Consider the following 19357-nt stretch of genomic DNA (forward strand, 5'->3'; position numbering starts at 1 on the left):
CTTGGCCTCCCCTTGTGATGCAACAATGCACAGATAGGAGACTTGGGCCTGACATTGAAGAGGTTCCTGATGGAGCAAGCAAGCATCCATCAGTCATTTTTCATGTAGGCACAAATGATACATGTAAGTACCCATTAAGGAGGAAAAAGAATAGCTATCCTAGGCTGGGGAAGATGCTTAAAGATGTAGTAGCACAAGCGATCTTCAATTAGATTCATCCTGTCCCAAGAGAAACTGAGATAATATAATAACTAAATAGACACCTTAGAGACTGGTGCTACTAGAAAGATCTGGGCAGGTTTGATTGATGGTGGGCATAAGATTTCTGCAAGGATGGGCTCTACTTGAATAAATGAAAATATGTCATTCAGGCCAACCTTGCTCTGAGAAGCTCAGAGCAGTTTTAAATGAGAAGCTCAAGAGAGAATCAGCCCATGTTTTCACTATCAATTTGGCACTTTAGCAACACAAAGAATGCTGTCTTAGATCTAGTTTTGGCCAGTTATGAGTGCTGTAGAGATGAAATAGTTTTGGAAAATAATTTGGGGTAAAAAATTGTGAATTGATTCAATTTATAATTTAAACTGTAGGATGGACAGGAAAAGGTCTATGCAATGGAGTCCATTTTCTCCACTGCTAAGGATGAAGGTAGCTCCCATTGCAAGAAGACTTTGGCAATGCCCTTATCTCCCCTGCTTTTATTTGTATCATGTTGCAGGATGGTGTCTCTCATTTTGTGTCTCATATAGTTTTGGTGTGTGAGGCATGGATAATGTTTAGGAATCTGAGTAAATGGTTACTTATAAATGCAGGGAACTGGATTAATTGAAAAATGAGGCTCCTTCCAGTTTTATATTCCTAATCTCAAAAAGCCACATCTAGTTTTCTGTTTCATCCAAATAATAGCCTGTGGCCCAGGAGAGCATACATTTTTAATCATATGCAAATGTCTCGATTCAAACTGCTGGTCATATACTTTCAAGCCTGAGACTCCAGTCAGAGAAAGCAGGCATTTAACTGTGGGCTCTTAACATTAGTTAATTTTGTCCATTTCATGGAAAATAGAACATGTGGGGTTTTTTTAAAACACAGACCCAGGTTTTGGGCAATCTCTTTCACTGGCTTTCATATAGAACATGAAAAACATGCATTCTGTTTAGCATTTAAAATGCTATACCACATTCCTATCCAGAGATATAACCCAGAATTTCCAAATCTCCACCATACCACTATTTACCAGCAAACAGTTTGTAATTCACTGGCAAAGCATGTGAAAGGTTCTGTTTTAGCAGCTTATTTCACCGAGAACAGCAAGTGTTCCTTCAGCTCAAAAAAAGTCTATGTTAAGGATCTGATCATTCAGAATTTAAATCCTCCCTATGACCATTGGAAATGGAGAATTAAGTTATACAACTTGCTTTTCCAGGTCTTGTGGGGAAGTGCGGGTTTGCCTGGGGCGCTCTCAAAGCTCAGGGCCCTATGCAGGTTCTCAGCTACACTCAGGGAACCATGGCAATCAGCAGCAGCAGGGCATAGTGGGTCAGGCACCCCTCAGTGCATTCAAACAGCTCACTATGGCATGCCCGGGTGACTAATCAGGGGCATGCTTGGGGCTCAGGCCATGTACAGTGGGGGCTCTGGCCTGGGGTGCCTCTCTGGAGAGGGCTGCTGGGGGAAGGGTGGTGGTGTCACCAGCTCTATCTCCCAGCTGGACAGAAGTCCCTCACCCTCAACACCAAGGAGCTGTGGGCCTACTGGCACAGAAACAAACTGCCTGGCCTGTAGGAAGGAGAATGGTGGGGGTAGTTGTACCTGAGCCACTGTGGCAGCTGTTGGAAGAAACCAGCCCTGGCCTGGCTTAGGTAGGGGGCAGGGAAAGCAGGCTGCCTGGAGCAAGTGCAGCCTACCTGCCCCTGCTGTGAGACTGGGGAACAAGTGTACAGCCAGCACGTGCCCATGGAAGGGCCCACCCAGCCAGCTTACCATGGTCCCTGGGCAACTGTGCACACAAGCCCTGAACTGAGACCAGATGGTGCATAGCCCCTTAGTATAATGTATGCTATCTCTGAAATGTTGCAAACTGTCACAAAGAGCCTCTCAATCCTTGCTCTGCAAGTTCAGAAGCTGTATGCAGGGGAAAACCACCAGCCGCTAGTGGAGATGCACCTGCAAGGACACTGCCACTGTCAGCTGGTGATCTCCACATGTGCCACCTCCACCAGTGCTGGACCCAGGACTGGACCCTGCTGCTAGACCAGCTGGTCACTGTGGTGGAGAAGCAGCTTGCGAACTCTTGTGTCTAACAGGGCACACATGTAGACACCTTCCCAGCCAATTTACTGTGCACTAAGATTCAGGTGCATTAATTGCACACATCGACATACGCACAGAGGTTTTAGTCAACAATATGTGTATAGTTTATTATCTTGGTTTGCAGCTTGTCACTAAACAGGCCAAAAACTTACAACTTTGTTTGAAGCTCATTATGGTTTTCTGAGAAATAAATCAGCATGCTTTTAAGGGGAAAAAAGGCCTTTGCCTTTAACTGCCTGTTTTGCAAAAGGGGTGTTTTTTGCAATTGGGCTTTGTGCCTATAACAGCCATTTGGATGTACAATATATACCATGCCATTTTCCAGGCTCCTTGTAAAAAAAGTACTCTATTGCTATACGGCAGAACAATATGCTACTTACTAGTCTTTGGAGCAGGAGTACAGTATGCACTTCTATACTTTACACCCTCTAGAATAGCTAACTGGGAAATTACACATGAGCCTGGTTCCCTCAGTCATGCCTGACTGAAGATGTATTGTATGGGCGAGTGCATTAGGAGGTACACCTTCTAATGTTCCCTTGAGGGCTCATGCTAGAAGTAATGTGGTCTCAGTGGCTGCTTATTGGAGGGTGGGGGCAGGAGTGGGGTAGAAAAATCTCTTAATTAAATCACTTTCACATGATCATATCTGTAAATATGTGGTAGTCCTCAGTGATGTAGGAAGAGGTAAAAAGGCAGAATTGAAAGCTCGAGTCAAGAACTAAATAAGACATGTTTTAAATTTAAACCTACATTGAAAAAACAGGCTAGAACAGCAGTTGTACAGGTAAAAATCAGGGTCATGTCTTTAAGAGAAATCATTTTAATCCACTAAACCGATATTCTTGATATCATGTACTTTTTAAAGCAGATATCATCTTACCCAATTCTACACTTGGGGTGGGGGAAGAGGGCAGGGCTTATAAATTCTGAGATGGGACTGTTTAATGTGACAACTTCAGTTCGATTAAGGACTTTAAACTATTGGATACATGTTCACATACAAATTAGAGCTTTCACTCCAATTAGATACTCTAAGCAGTGCATCACAGAAGACTCTGCTTTGTCAAATAAATTTTGTTTGGATGGTTAAATAATATTACTCTTTTCCAGGAAAAGGGCCTGGAGAATGAGTTGACTGACTGATTTAATATTTCACCAATATTTAAAACAAGAAATAAAATTCTAGATTTAAAGATGCCACCAAACAGGTAGACAGGCAGTCAGAGAGATTTTCCTTCTTGTCATTAGTAAAGCATTCCTTCACTTCAGAAATCTACCTGTTCGCAGTACAAAATAATAAATAATAGGAGGCTGTTACTAGACAGTAATTCACTTTAATGAGATTTGTAGTCATTATGGGTAGATGGGTAAGACTCCGTACGCAGTATGTTCTTATAGGAAGACTGAAACATATTGTATAACTTCTCATCAAAGAATAAACAAGACCATATATAAGAGGAAAATGGATCTCTCCACTAGTCTTAAGTATTGGTCTGATGAAGGGAAAACAAACTTGACCTTTCTCTGATGAGTCATGGCCTGTTGTATGCTCTCTCTGGGTATTTGCACAAAAATTTAGAGAATGTTGAATACATAATCTTCTGTGTTACAGGGTCAGGTCCCAAGGGTGGCCATGAATTCCACTGGAGGCTCCACAACCATGTCTCGTTCTGTCCCTAGGACGCCTTTCTGTCTTGGCTGCCACATCTTGATTGTATATATGATAATAGGAAGGCTGCCCAAAGGCCTTCATGTGGCCTGGTTTCACTGAACATCCATCAGCCTCTACCTCTGCCCAGGTCTCTCGCTGGGCCTCATCCCATAACTGTGCCCCTGGACAGCACCTTGAGCCTTAAGGCCTAATTTTGTGGCTATAAATCCACCCCTACACAATGCCCCATGCCTCACAGATGCCATCCTTGAAGATGTTCTTCCAGTTGTTGATGCAGCCCTTCTCTAGGCCTTTTAGCCCTCATTCCTCAGGCCCTCAGACCAGTCCATGCCTGTCCATGCCTACACTCAATTCCCGGCCCCTCTCCAAGTTGCTGGATGCTTCTGGTCCCTGTACGCCCACTGGGACTCACTCTAGGCCTCAGGCCCCTTTCTAGGCCTCTGGACCTACTTGGTCCTGATCTTGCCTGGCCCCTCACTGGGCCTCTGGACCCACACAGTCCTGATCTTCCCCTGGTGAGTGCTTTTCTGTTGGGGTGTTCTCCCCTATCCTTTCCCTTCCATGGGCTCACCCAAAAGGTAGTGAGAGCTAAGGCTTTCTGGCACCCCATCCTCTTCTTTCCCTGGAGTGGCCCATGTGCAGCATTTCATGGAGGCTGACCCATCACAGGCAGCCTCACCACACCAACCAACTTCAGTAGAGTTCAGTTTTAGGTCTTACCTAGGACTGGTCTTCAAATCTTCCTGGTCTCATCCATACCTTTCTGGGCTCTCCCCTAGATGTCCTACACCCCTCCTGGGCTACTACCCACTGAGCCCCCTGGCCCTGGATCCATCTCACATTCAAGTCCTGTATCTCTTGTCCCCAGCTCACTCTCGGACCCCTACCAGCCCTAGTCATCCTGGGCCGCATGCTCCCCTACCTCTCCCTCTTAGCTGTGGCCGCACAAGGACCTTTGTGCCTCTCCTAGGCCCTGGTCCCACCTCCAGGCCAGTTGAGACTCCAGGCTCTCCCAGTTCTGGCCATCTCTCATGGTGGGCTCTCTCACCCTTCAGCCCCTCTTTGGCCCTGACCCCAGCATAGGCCAGTCAAAGTTCCCAGGGTCTATCCTCCAACTGCCAGTCCTCTCTTCTCTGTGGGTCCACTACTCAGGTCTCTCCATGGGTCACTTTCTCTCTCGATCTGCACATTTGGAGGCTGCCATAGGTCTTCCTCACTGCAGCCCCTTCCTTCTCTGGGCTCATCTGGGCCCCTCTTGACCTCTCACAAAGCCCCTGTGCACACAGCTGCTCTCTGGGCTTGTCTTGAGCACTCTTCTCAACAGGCCCCAGGCACTCAGCCCTCTTCTCAGGGTTCTGGACCCCGCACTGGGCCCCACCTCCTCCACCCCCTTTGACATCCAAAGGTTTGAGTAGGAACTTTCTCCTTGCTGCCATGCAGGAGCTGTAACTTTCCTGCTGGGTGATGTTCCTCCACCAGCTTCCAAGATGCTATTTCCCTGCTCTCAGGGTCTGGGCTTATACCTTGTCTAAACCCAGCCCTCCTCCAATCAAGAGACTCCCTTCACTTAGGTGACTCCTGTGATCAGGCCTAGCCACACCTGCCAGTCCCCTGGGTCAGCTGACTCAGCAATTAACCCTGACCCCCACCTGCCAGTGGCTTGACAGGATGCCTGACCTCTTGAAGTGTCAGGCACATGCAGTGCCTTTCCACATTTTGTTTGTCTTTGGTAAAAACTATAAATTATAATTTCACTGTCTGTTTTATTGTAAATTTTACTGAAAGTTGTACATAAGCTACTGTTGATATCATGAATAATCTAGATACATGGCTCTCACTATTTTAGCAATCCATCAGACCAAAGTTTAAATTTGTGGCCATATATTTGAAATTACATTAAAGCTGAAAATTATATTGATATTGAGCCTATATTATTAAGTCAGGAGAGGACCTAGTCTGCATCAAAGATGTGGTAAAAATCTAGGAACTCCAAATACGAGGCCAGGTATTGTGATGTACTAAAGCCTCTCCCTGCCCCAACTGCAACTTCTAGAGGAAAGATTATTCAGATGATATGTAATAAAATAATGAAATGCCTAGGAATTAGACTGAATGTGAATAATTAAAATCCAAGCGCAAGTGAGAGAATTGCAAGTCAGATGATCACAGAAAACATGTCAGCCACAAACAGCACTAACCAAAATGAAGTGGAGAAAGAAAAGCTTTCTCTGTGTATATTCATTGGAAGAATAAAATGGTTGGATAAACAGGTTGGAAAAGAAAAACCAAAGGAACTGGGGGCTTTGGGGAGGCCATTCCCTCCCCCCCGCCAAGACTTTAGTACAGAGTGCTGTTGAAGCTCCCTGAGGTACAGCACTTGGCAACATAGACCAGAGACCCCAGAATACAAGTAAGATAGGGGGGTCATGGCTCTGATGTTCTGCAGATACCTCCAACTGGTAAGTATGGGCAGACTGAGTCATTTGCACCCCAATAAAAGTTGCTGATCCAAAGATAGACCACAAAAATCTCATCAAGTTTTGTCTCAGAGGTCTTATGCACCATGTCAGCAAGGATGCCATTCCAGCAATCATAGAATTTAGTAGGTATTTCTGGCTCAAAGTGCACCTAAACACCTATCAAAGAGGTGCAGTCAAGTTATGTGGTCTGCATATGTAAGAGGGCATACATAATCACTAAATGCATCTGGGATTACCACACAAATGTAGGGTTTAACAGTCGGAGTGGGGAATGTGAACCATAAATTAGACAGTATGTCTGAGGAGACCACCAATAGCTAATCTATGTCTAGTTAAATTAACTAGATAGAGGATGTGTCTACATGTGCATTTACTGCACAGTAATTTACTGCTCAGTAAGTGGTTTTTAGGCAGGCACATACACGTGCAGCCATTAATGCCTTAAGGCACTGTAACTCAGCTTGCTGGGTGACCGCATCAGCCTGCCCTAGTCAGAACCCTGGACAGCCGCAGCCCTGGCTCTAGCCTCCTCCCCATTTTCCTGCCTCTCATCCAAGGAGAGTGGGCCAGAGCGTAGTGCACAGGGCAGCACGCTGTTGCCTGGTGCCATGACATATGCTGCTGCAGATGCTAGAGCCGCAGTTCCCGCAGTAGGGAAAGACCTCCCTGCGACTCCCTGCAGAGGAAGGTGGCAGTGCAGCGCAGGCGGGGCTGGAGCTGCATTGTCTGTCTACAGTGCCCAGTGATGCTTTTCCTGTCCCATGGAGTGAGCTGGTCTACTTGGCTCAGCCTGGGCAGGGTTGAGGCTGTGTCTGAATGTAACAGTAGAGATGAATACATTCCAGTAGATAGATCTGAAGAGTTGGACCATGTTGAAGTAACAGCAGAGGAAATTTAGGAGCAAATCAATAAACTGAATACTAATAAATCACCAGGACTGGATGACATTCACCCAAGAGTTCTTAAGGAACAAAAAGGTGAAATTACAGAATTGCTGGCAATTATATGTAACCCATAATTACAAATGGCCTTTGTACCCAAGGACTGGTAGGTTGTCAACGTAACACCCACTTTCCAAAAGGGGTCCAGAGGTAATCTGGGAATTACAGATCAGTGAGCCCTACTTCCATTCTTGGCAAGTTGGTAGAAACTACAACAGAGAATAAAGTCATCAGTCACATTGACAAATACAATCTGGTGAAGAAAAAACAACATGGTATTTTTTAAATAAGTAAAATCCTGCATCTCCAATTGGCTGGAGTTCTTGGAGGGTGTCAACATCCATGAAACAAGTGGGAAGCAGTTGACTTAGAACTTCTTTGTTTTGGGACAGGTAAGAATCATGTAGGTAAAGTTTCTGAAAAGCATGCAGGTATGTTTCCAGATGATGCAGATTGTAATATCTACAAGGATAAGGCAGGGCAAAAGAGGTTCTTTGCTAGAACCAGCAGAATCTACCAGTCAGCCAGCATGGGACAGCTAGAATTTCTCCCTTGATGGCTAAAATGTAAAGTATTCTTATCCAGTATTTGTTGCTGTAATTACAGTATGGATGCAGCCATTAATAAAAAGTTTTCTAACATGACCATCTAATATTTGTTACAGTATCTTAGAATGTCTGCTTAAAGTAAAAATGATAATTACTACTAGTCTTCTGGATTCAATAAGGGAATTAAATCCACTACTTGAATTATTGATAGGAACAGATTCCAAAAACAAAACACTAACAACCATAAGTATTCACTAACATGTTCCTATGTTCACAGAAAAAACTCCAAGAGATCTCAGACACCCTGTGATCTGTTCTAATTCCATGACTCATAGACAATTAGGGTTGGAAGGGACCTCAGGTGGTCATCTAGTCCAACCCCCTGCTCAAAGAAGGACCATCCCCAGCAATATCATCTCAGCCAAGGTTTGTCTACCAAGGTCTTAAAAACCTCTCTAGGGATGGAGACTCCATAACCTCTCTTTACCTCTCTGGGTGACTTGTTCTACTGCTTTACTACCCTTCTAGCAAGAAAGATTTTCATAATATCTAACATAAACTTCTCTTGCTGCAACTTTAGGTTATTGCTTCTTGTTCTGTTATCTGCCACCACTGAGAAGAGTCTAACTCCACCCTCTTTGGAAGCACCCTTCTCTAGACTAAATAAGCCCAGTTTCTTTTGCCTCTCCTCATAAACTACAGCCCTCTAGCCATTTTTGTTGCCCTCCACTGGACTCTGTCCAATTTGGTCATATCCTTTCTATAGTGGGAAGCCCAAAACTGGACATAGTAATCCAGATGTAAAGACTAGGGCTGTCTTATTCTTAAATAAAAAGGAACAGGTACAAAGGGACACCAAGAAGAATTATTTTAAGCCAACCCTTACAAGATTCTAAATATGGTCCATATAGAGCTTTTAGTCTAGGGAAGAGACTAAGCTCCTCATGGAGACAGTAATAATCCAAACAAAGGGTAACAGGTAAGTAATAGATTTCTGGTAAAAGGACAATTATATGAAAGAACATCATTCAATTTAATTCCAACTTTGGACTGGAAGTCTTATTCCAAGTTCAGTGTTATGACACACTGGGTGTGTTTACACGTCCACCAATACACTTTTCCCAATGCGCATTAAAATGTAATACCTCCAATGTGAGGTACAAAATTAATGAGCAGTAGTGCAAACACATGCTTTTTAGGTGACGGTTAATGCACAGTAGCTTATTTTACTGCATGTTAGCATAATAGCATTTTTATGTGCTGCTTTATTGCAAAGTAAAATAGGCTACAGTGCATTAAAGCACATCCACTGATGACATCTAGAAGATACAATGGAGCCCTTCCCACCTGGGGAGATAGGGGGAAAATCATGCACCAAGACAGATGATATCAAAATCTCAAGAATGGAGCTTTTCATCCATCAGCACTTGTAAATATTCATTATACTCTAGAGAAATAGGGGCGAGCTTCGGACCAGCCGAATTGCCTTCTGTTCAAGGTTGTCACAAGGACAGAATAATTCTTTTGAAAAAGAGCAGCTATGGCTCAACTCACTCTTGTGCCCAATGTCTCTCAGTGCACCTCTCTTTAGCATTTTCCAAGATGACCAAGCCCACTATAGGCCCCCCTCCCAAGCAAGATCTGGATAGTATGTTTCACTTCACTAGACAAAGACTTGGTGAGCCTTCACATCCTACAGATTATGGGTGCTGTTTAGGTTCAGATGCCAGCTTATAGGAGCTGCTACTGGCTACAAGACTTGTTCTGCAACTGAAGCCCTTGCAGCTGCAGGAGAGCTGCTTGCTATGAGATAATCAGTGCTCCTTGGGCTCCCCTGCAAATTTCAGGCTAGGAATTTAATTGTTACCAAGGTTAGTTACTGTGACACTCCAAAGAAGAGATGCTGGAAGTGACCTTCAGGAACAAGTGGTCTTCCTTATCAGAGGACTCTGAAATCAGATGGAGATGGGTTGGATTGCTTGTGCTTCTGGACCCAGAATTCTCTGAAGAAGTAAGGGAAAATACACAAGGGCTTGCAAATTTGTTGGGGTATGAGGATCATTCCTATCAGTAAGCAGTGTAGCTGGCATGGTTTATGCCTGCCCTCAACATGTGTCCATTCTGTGGATAGAGGGAGACACTTGCACACATGTTCCTCAAGTGCAACAGACTGCAGCCCCTGCACCTCCTCCTCCAGAACCTCTTATTGGGGTTCTGGCTGCAGTTTTCCCTGCACTTGTTTATTTTTGCACACCCTTTCCGTGGCCACACCAGGCCATGGGACTGCCTGGTCAACTTCCTTCTGGCCCTGGTAAAGCTGGCCGTATATCTCACGAGGAAGGAGGCTCTGGCCAGAAGGGACCCCAGGGACTGCAGGGCCGTTTTCCTGGGTCTCCTCTGTTCCCGTCTCCAAGCAGAGCATCACTGGGCAGTAGCTTCCAGCTCTCTGGTCACCTTTGAGAGTCAGTGGGTGCTGTCTGGGGTTCTCTGCTTGGTGTCCCCCAAGGGTACACTATTTTTTAAACTTTGACCCACCTGCACATCCCCAATTAGTCAGGGCTACTATGTTATGTGGTGGGCCTGACCCATATTTTTAGACAGGACAAATAGGCCTATCATGCAAGCTGCCAGGAGTGTTTAAAGAGAGGCTGAGAAGCCCAACAGTGTGGTATTCAAATACCATAGTGGAATACTAGTGTACTGCTAAATGCCAAATACACTTCCATAGATTGTCATCCAATTTCTGGGTCCAAAAGCAAATTACATGCACCACCTAACTTGCAATAGTGCCAACCTTAAGACCACTGCTCCTAATGCGGTCTGTAACTAAAATGAGTTGCCTATGTTTCCCAGCCACAGTAGAGGAAGGGAGAAGGGGAGGGTAAAAAAACAAAAAAACAACCCAGTTAAAACTGCATTTGAGACACAGCTGAAAATATGTAGCCTTTGGTTTGAACTGATAAACTATGGCTTGAACTGGATCTTGTGATGTATTAAACTGTTGATGTTTGGAAGCTTAAACTTTGTGTTTACTGAACTTCTGGGTGCTGCCCGACTGGGGTCAGGGTGTCATGGCGGGAGTGGACGTGTCCACTGCCAAGCACCAGGCCCCATTATGTGAGAGACCTCAATGTTGCAAGCACAGCACTAATTTGTAATGAAATGGAGTCTGGGTCAGGCTCTTGTAGTTCAGGACAATCTCCTTAGAGCCCATAAGGCTGTCTTTCCAGCCAGCTCCCCATACTTGTGCGACCAAGTGCTCCTGAAAAACAGCAAACAAACCACCTTGCCTGATGTGATAAATTCAAAGGAATTTCAGAATATTCTTTTGTCTACTTACATGGGTTGCCTAGCCCAGAAATTGTCTGTGATTCAACAGCAGCAAGCGTTCTTCAGATGTGGCATGTAGTAGTCAAATGTACTGAAGTGCTAGAAGGGAACTCATCAGTGCTTTGCCAGAAGATGAATCATGGCAGTCATCAGCAGTCCCCAAGCAGCAGCAGTTATAATGGCATTGCTGAAACATTTGAGCTGGGCTCTGGTGGACAGCCTGACTTCCACAAAGGGCAAGAGCTAAGGGATGGTGAAAATTAATAAGAAAGCTCTAAAAATGAGCTGTCATCTCAAGTAACAGAACATGAGTACCTTCCCAGTAATTTTTCAACAGAACATGACAGACTGAGCACAACAATGACAAGTCAAGATGGCAAAGAGGGAGCTAGTGACTGTGCAGAATATTAGCATACAAAACCTCTCTACAGTAAACCCAGCATCATGTCACACAAATGTTGGATCCATGTGAAACCATAAAGATTTGAACAGGACTGAAGGCATCGATAATCCTTATGCAGAGCACCAGATCTCCGAGTCCACGAATGCCATTCAGCCAAAGCATCCTATCTAGTCTTCAGGTGTTGAAGGCTTTCACATAAGTGACAAAGATGGAACTAGAATTTGACGAACAGGGCGATGAGAGTAACTATGATGAGCAAGTTGATTTCCATGGCTCTTCTATGGAAGAATTTTCAGGTGAAAAGGCAGATGGAAATATAAGTGTTCACAGACCGGCTGTTATGATAACAGCAGGGTAGGGTGAAAAAATTGAAATGGCTACAGGAATTAAAGAAGATACCTCCCTTTCTGGATTCTGGCATGCTGACTAACTAGATCCCTGTCAGTACGGTAAAAGCTTTACACACAGGAGCCAGAGGAATCAGCACATGAATATGCACCTTGGCCTTTGGCCTTATGGCTGTGGGGTCTGTGGTAAAAAATTCAAAATGAAACACCACCTTGTTGGCCACATGAAAATCCACACAGGAATCAAACTGTATAAGTGTAACATCTGTGGGCAAAGATTTATGTGGCAGGACAATTTTCATTGGTATGTCACTCCTTTTAGTAAATCATACCAAGCTACCAAAGTTGAATGGAATACTACTGAGATGATCTGAAACATAGTAACTGCTGTTTAGCAGAGCAAGCAAAACAAGCTAATTATGCAAATACTGTTTGGTACTTGGTGTTGTGACATTTGTTTTTTTTTAAAGTGCTAAGAGTGTTGTTGACTTATGCAGACAATTTTTTTTGTCCAGCTATTGATTGTACTTAAGTTTTAGATGCAAAAGACATGTTTAAATAGCCAATTCACAGGACTCTTTTAATCTGTAAATAGTGAGGCCAATTGTGGTGGTGGTGTTGGGCATCCTGTTCTGTTTGGTGTTGTACAAACAAATAGTAAGGCCCAAGCCCCAAAAGAGTTATCAAAGGTCCCACTGCTGCAAGTATGTATTTCTGTGTATAACTTTATGTATGTGAGTGGCCTTGTTGAGAAGTAGACAACACCACCACCACAAGGTTGCATAAACCTAACTATTTGCATAATTTACAGGAGTCAAAGATCACCAAGCCTCTAAATCAGTGGTGCTCAACCTTTTTGCTCAGTGGGCTGGATGGGAGGTGCTCGATTGGTTCACGGGTTAGATCTGACTGGTGGTCCTGATCCAGCACCCAGGGCGGGCGTGGCAGGGCCCCACCCAGCCATGCAGAGGGGAGCAGAGGGCAGCCCAGCCCTGATCCAGCTGTTTGGTGTGTTAAGTATCTAGTTAGCTAGCACCCTCCCAAGAGTCTTTGCTTTTCCAGCTGCTCTCGGTTTCGGTGTAGGAGTGGTTATCTCCTTTTGTTTCTCTGACTGGCCTATTGTTTTCTCTTTCAATAGAGAAGTGTATATATATATATTCATATATATATATATATATATATATTTATATATTTCTGTTTATAGCCCCATAGGACCTCAGTCTGTCGACTGATGTCAGGGACTAGTCCCAACTGGAGGTCCACGCACCCATGTCCTTGCCTGCCACAACTTGGTGTTTATAGGAGTAGATTCAGTACCTGGGTGTGTAGTTCCAGTTGGTTGTCATCCATTGTCCTCTGTTCCTGAGGCCTATGTTCTTGAGGGCTCCACCATCCCCTACAACCTCGCCCGTTTCACCGGGAATCAAATCGTCCATTTGTCAATGTTTGGCCTTTGGGTTCTCTCCCATGCCTCTGTCAAAAAAGAAACCAAGAGCTCCTGTCCTGGAATATTGTTCCCCATCTTTTTTTTTTTTTTATGGGGGGGGGGTGGGCAGAGGGGGGAAGAGAAAAAAAAAGAAAAAAAAATATCTGGTGTGGTCTCTTTATCCTTCACCTGTTCCCATCTTTATGGCAGCTCCTCATGAATCTCTTATTGGGATCATTACAATCTCCTTACCCCACTGGGTCTGCCATTGACACTTTGTCCTTACACCCCTTTTAGGGTCTTTATGGCACCTTTGTTCTGGAGTGCCCCTCTATTAGGGTTTTTACAGTACCTTCCCCAGCTGGGCTCTGCCTGCCAGGGAGATCACAAACAGTTCCTGGTATTGCCAATCCACCACACCTCCCTCTAAGTCCTCTCTGGGGAGCTCCCTCTCTGCAGGAGCCTCCTGCCAGCTCTCCAAGTTGCTCTGAAGGTCTCCTGCAATGTTGCTCGACCTGGCTCCTCTTCTTCCGGTCCTGCACTCTCCCCTCCTGCCTGCTCAGTACTCTTCTTTATAGAGAGGTTTGGATTCCCAGCCCCTCCCCTCCAGAAACACCTGGTTAAGCAGTATTTCTGCCAAGCTTTTTGGGGCTGGGGCAGCTGCTTCTACCTTTGGCCAGTGCTCTTTTGCCCCCTGTGGCTCTCTCTCTCTCTCACACAGTGGAACAGGGCTTAGTCCAGCCCCAACCTGGCCCTGCAGGGAGTGTGTGTGGGGGGGGGGGGGAGTGTTTGTGGCCCAGTCCCAATCCTGGAGGAGAGGGCATGGCCTACCCCAATCCAGCCCCATGGAAGAAAAGAGGTGTGGCTCATCTCTCATCTCCAATCCAGCCCCGTGGGGGGCAGGGACCATGGCCTGTGTCTGATCTAGCCAGGTAGGTGGAGCGGGTGTGCCCTACCTCCAATTGGCTGGACAGGGTTTGGGAAATTGGTGGCAGGGAGGATGGCAGTATTAGTTGTCACTGCTCCCCAGCTGCCAAACTTCCTGACGCATGGGGAGCCCCACAGGCTGGATGCCAAGGTTCTGTAGATCAAATTGGGCTGTGGGCTGGAGGTTTCAGAGATTTCATAGACATTAGGGCTGGAAGGGACCTCGGAAGATCACTGAGTCCAGCCCCCCGCCCCAGGGGCAGGAAGTCAGCAGGGGTCATAGGATCCCAGGAAGACAAACATCCAAATTTCTCTTGAAGGCGTTCAAAGTAGGTGCTTGAACCACCTCCAATTGCAGGCTATTCCAGACCTTGGGGGCTCAGACAGTAAAGAAGTTCTTCCTTATGTCCAGCCTGAAATGGTCTTGCAGGAGTTTATAACCATTATACCTTGTCATCCCTTGGGGCGCTCTGGTGAACAAACGTTCCCCCAGATACTGGTGGTCACCCCTGATAAACTTATAGGTGGCCATCAGATCACCCCTGAGCCTGCGCTTTTCCAGGTTGAAGAGTTCCATAGCTCTCAGCCTCTCATCATAAGGCCCGTTTTCCTGACCTCTGATCATGCACGTGGCTCTTTTCTTGACTCTCTCAAGCTTCTCCACATCCTTTTTGAATTGTGGAGCCCAAAACTGGACGCAGTACTCCAGCTGCAGTCTCACCAAGGCCGAGTACAAGGGGAGAATGACATCCTGGGATTTGCTTGAGAAGCATCTATGGATGCAAGCCAGCATTTTGCTCGTTTTACTAGCCACAGCATCACATTGAAGGCTCATGTTCATCTTGTGGTCAATCATGACCCCCAAGTCCCTTTCATCCATAGTGCTAGCCAGTGTAGCACTGCCAAGCCTATAAGGATGCTGCAGGTTTTTCTTTCCAAGGTGGAGAACCTTGCATTTTTCAGTGTTAAACAACATCAGGTCCTCATTCACCCATTTCCTGAGCCTGAGCGTTTCAGCACCCCTGCTCTAAATCATTTTTGTTGCTCTGCACTAGACTCTTTTGAGTCTGTCCATATACTTCCTAAGGTGTAGGGCCCAAGACCAGACACAGTACTGGTGAGGTGGTAAAATCACTTCTCTTGCTTTGCAAATCACCCCTGTTTGCATACAATCCAGCAGGCGTTCAATTTTTCTTTTTTTTTACTGCATATTGTTAGCTCATTCCACTTACGAGCCTCTGTAACCCCCAGGTCCTTCTCTGCAATACTTCAGCCTAGCTAGCCATTCCCCAGTCTGTATTTGTGCATGGAATTATTTCAAGATTTTGCATTTGTTCTTGTTGAATTGAAGCTGGTTGATTTCAGGCCATTTCTCTAGTCTATCCAAGTCATTCTAGATCCTAGCCCTATCTTCCACAATGTCTGCAGCTCCACCAAACCTGATATCATCTGCAAATTTGCTAAGTGTGCACTCAGTTCCATCCTCCAAATCATTAATGAAGATTTTCAACAATACTAGACCCACTTACCAACTAAAAGGTGGCTGTAGCAGGTTTCAATCCTGCCTATAGAGATGGGCCAGTTGATCAGGAGACAATTAAAAGGCTCCCAGAAAGAGGAAGTGGGAGATAAGGGAAAAGGCTAAGAGGCTGGAAGCAGGAGCCCTGGCATGGTGCACTCTCTATGTCTGAGAGAAGACCGTGGCATAAGAGTTAACCTGTACTGTTATGGTGTTTGTTTAGACAACTGTTCTATGATTTATGCTGTGCTCTGCACTGCAGAGCAGATTTGCCAGGGGAAATAAAGACAGTGATTCATGAGCTGCAAGGAGAGGCTGCTATGAATTATTTCACCCCAAACCTGCTGCAGTGTCATTATCCACAAATCCAAATGACCACCAGTTTGGGCAAGTATCCCAAGAATAGATTCTCCTGATTACTGACCTAGCTGCCTTCAGAGATGCCAAACATTTCATTCCCACCTGAGCAGTAGGCAAAGCAGACAAGCACTGGCACTGGGGCTACTTACATTGTATTTGCAAAAATGGGACTGTTATATTTTGTGGTTTACATTAAACTGACCTGCAGTAAAGACTCCTGTTTTAATAAGAACCCCTGCAGCTGGCCCAATTTCCACATCCAGAACATTAAAAAAGAAAAAAGAAAACAGCCACTGAAGATTTCTCTCTGTCTTCCTGCTTTGGGCTGTCAGGTTTGTTGCTATTCCCATTATAAAGGGTGACAGATCCATGTTTTCTAAAGGTGTCATTGTAATACAGGCTGACAGAAAAATAGAGGAGCAAGGGTATCATGGATGTAATTGAGCTCTAATTCTATAAAGACACTGTATGGCTCGCAATTCTTGCCCTGGACTTATGAAACAGTCTTTGAAATGGATATCCAGAGAACAGGTCCCTGATCCTGAACCATTAGTAAAAGGTAACAGAGTTCAGAGAGAAAGTTAGGAACAGATGCAAAGAAAAAGTCTCAAAGGATATTACAGAAATGGCAGCCAAACTAGTTATGAGCCTGAATGTAGAGATAATGTAGGTGATGCATTTATAAAAATGTCACCCCTACAGAAAAGGACTCAAATACCTCAAAGGTGGCAATGCACATGGCTTCAAAGACATCTACCTAGATTAAATGAACAGCCTCAGGTAAGAGTGGACCAGCCACAATGAACCTAGCCCTAATCAAGTAGCTGCTTTTTACTTAAACTGAAGTCATAAAGATAGGTAACAGGAGAGCCACTACAACAGAAGAGAAGCAGCATTAACAAGCCCATGTTACAATGCTTATCCTCCCACGCAAGCTATTGAGCATGCTGACAGCTCTTCTCAGAAGTGTACAGTCCCAGCTCTTTTTCATTTCCAGTTGTTGAAATAGTTACTGGTCCCAATACTATCACACCTGAAGGCCCATATCCCAGTATGCAAAAAAACCCAACAAAACCCAAAACCTACCACACTTTCAAAACAAGCACCCCTTTTCCCTTCCTTAATGTTATGGGCATCTCCACTGTAAAAAGTGACTCAGTTAAATTCCACTTGCTAATCAGCTCAAAGAAATACTTTAAAAAAAACCCAAAGAAATTGCTCATGAATAGGGACCTACTGAATTCATGGCAGAAGTGGGCTGCGCAGCAGCTCCTTTAACCATGCAGGTTCCCCTGTGTACTCCCCGCAACCCCCTCTGCCGATTGGTGGAGGGGGCCCAGCTCACATGCCTAATAGGTAGGGAGGTGAAAACCGTTTTAAATATGGTGCCATTTTTGCCTCCTGGCCTGTCAACAGCAAGCAGCAGGGCCACTCAGGCCCCTTAGCCAATCAGTAACAGAGGGGGCACATTAGGGAACCTGCAAGATTAAAGGAACTGCCATGCAGCCCACTTCGGCCATGAATTCAGTAGGTTCCTACTCGTGAAAGACATTGCACCTGGAGAAAGCACTGTCATCTCAGTTGGGATGTCTTCAAACCCATCTCAAAGAAGGAAGAACTTCAGAAGTCATCACATACTATCATGGCATTCTAATGGATAATAACTACCAACATTTCAAATACACCTAGAAACAATAGGGCATGACTACAGAGGTAAATGAAGGTGTGGTTGTAGCAGATAGACATACCTACCCTAGCTTCAATCCATCAAGGTCTTTAACTCCATTAGGAAATAATCATGTATACAAAAAGCAACAAAAAAGGTGGGGGAGAGGGTCATTTATCCACTCTTGGAATTTTCTGGAGTACTGACTTGATCCAACTCAGCCAACTGCACTTTATAGTAATTTCTAAATATTTGAAAATGGGGATTCTGAATTCAGTAGCTTTCAGTACACAACTATTCAAGCTCCTAATTCCCTTCATACAAAGCTGATTAGAAATACACTGTGAACTTATCGTTGCCTATTGAAATATTTTAATATTAATGTACTCTGCAATTTGATAGGTGAAAGCCACATATTAATAATATGATTGTTGAAGTAGAAAACTAAAAAAAAAAGGAGCTGAATGAATTACTAGCTCATTGACTGTGTTATAAGTACTTTTGCATCTATTTTACTGCCCTCAGATTGGATGCATGTTTCACCCTAATCAGTGCTATTCATGACTGGAAATTCTATAAGCCTTTACTTTTGTAAAAGATTGCCTCTTGCTTTTATAAAAAACTGACATTAAATTTGCCCCTTTTACACTTCTACTGGATGTTACTCATCCTTTGAGGTGAAGTCTTAGTCAAACGTAATCCACTTTCCCTTTGTGCACCCATTGGAAAGCAGCCACAATGTGTTGTTCAAAAAGACCATGTGTAGTGTATACGGGCATTGAATACAAGATTCCTTGAATAGTGTAGGTCCAACGGAGACTTAAATCCTAAATGCAAGTTCTGATCCTGGAAATCCCCATTTAGCTGCCACCTTACCCTTCAGGCATGCTATAGTTTTTTTCACTTTACAAGTTTCACAGTTGTGCTGCAGTACATATACCAAAGGCCTGGTGGCAACAAGCAGCCAGCCATCTAGCTGCCTAAAAACTATGGCCCAAGTCTTATTTCACTTCTGAAGTATTAACCCAACTTCAGCCACCCATTTCTGTTTTTATGATTCTGTTCGACTCACTAGCCAGTCCCCAAATTGTGCCAAAATAGACCAGGTAAAGCTGTCCCAGTTTTAGCATTGATCTGTAGGTGCTCAGATCAAATCCAATACGATTTCCTAGGTGCAGAGGCCCCATCCTTACTGCAACACAATCCTATTCCACTTCAAGCTGTGCCAACTTCAGCTAAGAAACAGGAAATGTTAAAAACTATCTGAACACATGTAGTAGGACTTTACCATTTGCTGCTCCTGTACCATAACCCCCCTCATTTAAGGCTATGCAGGAGTCCAATATGGGCATAGAGATACCACTACTTTGTGCAAGCACAAGCTAGGAAGCAAAAAGAGGCAATTGCTGTGTATATCAGAGA

The 19357-nt window shown here is 44.7% G+C and overlaps 1 pseudogene; it reads left to right on the top strand.

Moving 5' to 3' along the window:
* The first annotated feature begins 11114 nt into the window (after window positions 1–11114).
* LOC132250049 (zinc finger and BTB domain-containing protein 43-like) lies at window positions 11115–12411 on the top strand (annotated as a pseudogene).
* Window positions 12412–19357: the final 6946 nt, after the last annotated feature.

The sequence above is a fragment of the Alligator mississippiensis genome, chromosome 4 (genome assembly GCF_030867095.1).
Source record: "Alligator mississippiensis isolate rAllMis1 chromosome 4, rAllMis1, whole genome shotgun sequence".
Lineage (NCBI taxonomy): Eukaryota > Metazoa > Chordata > Crocodylia > Alligatoridae > Alligator > Alligator mississippiensis.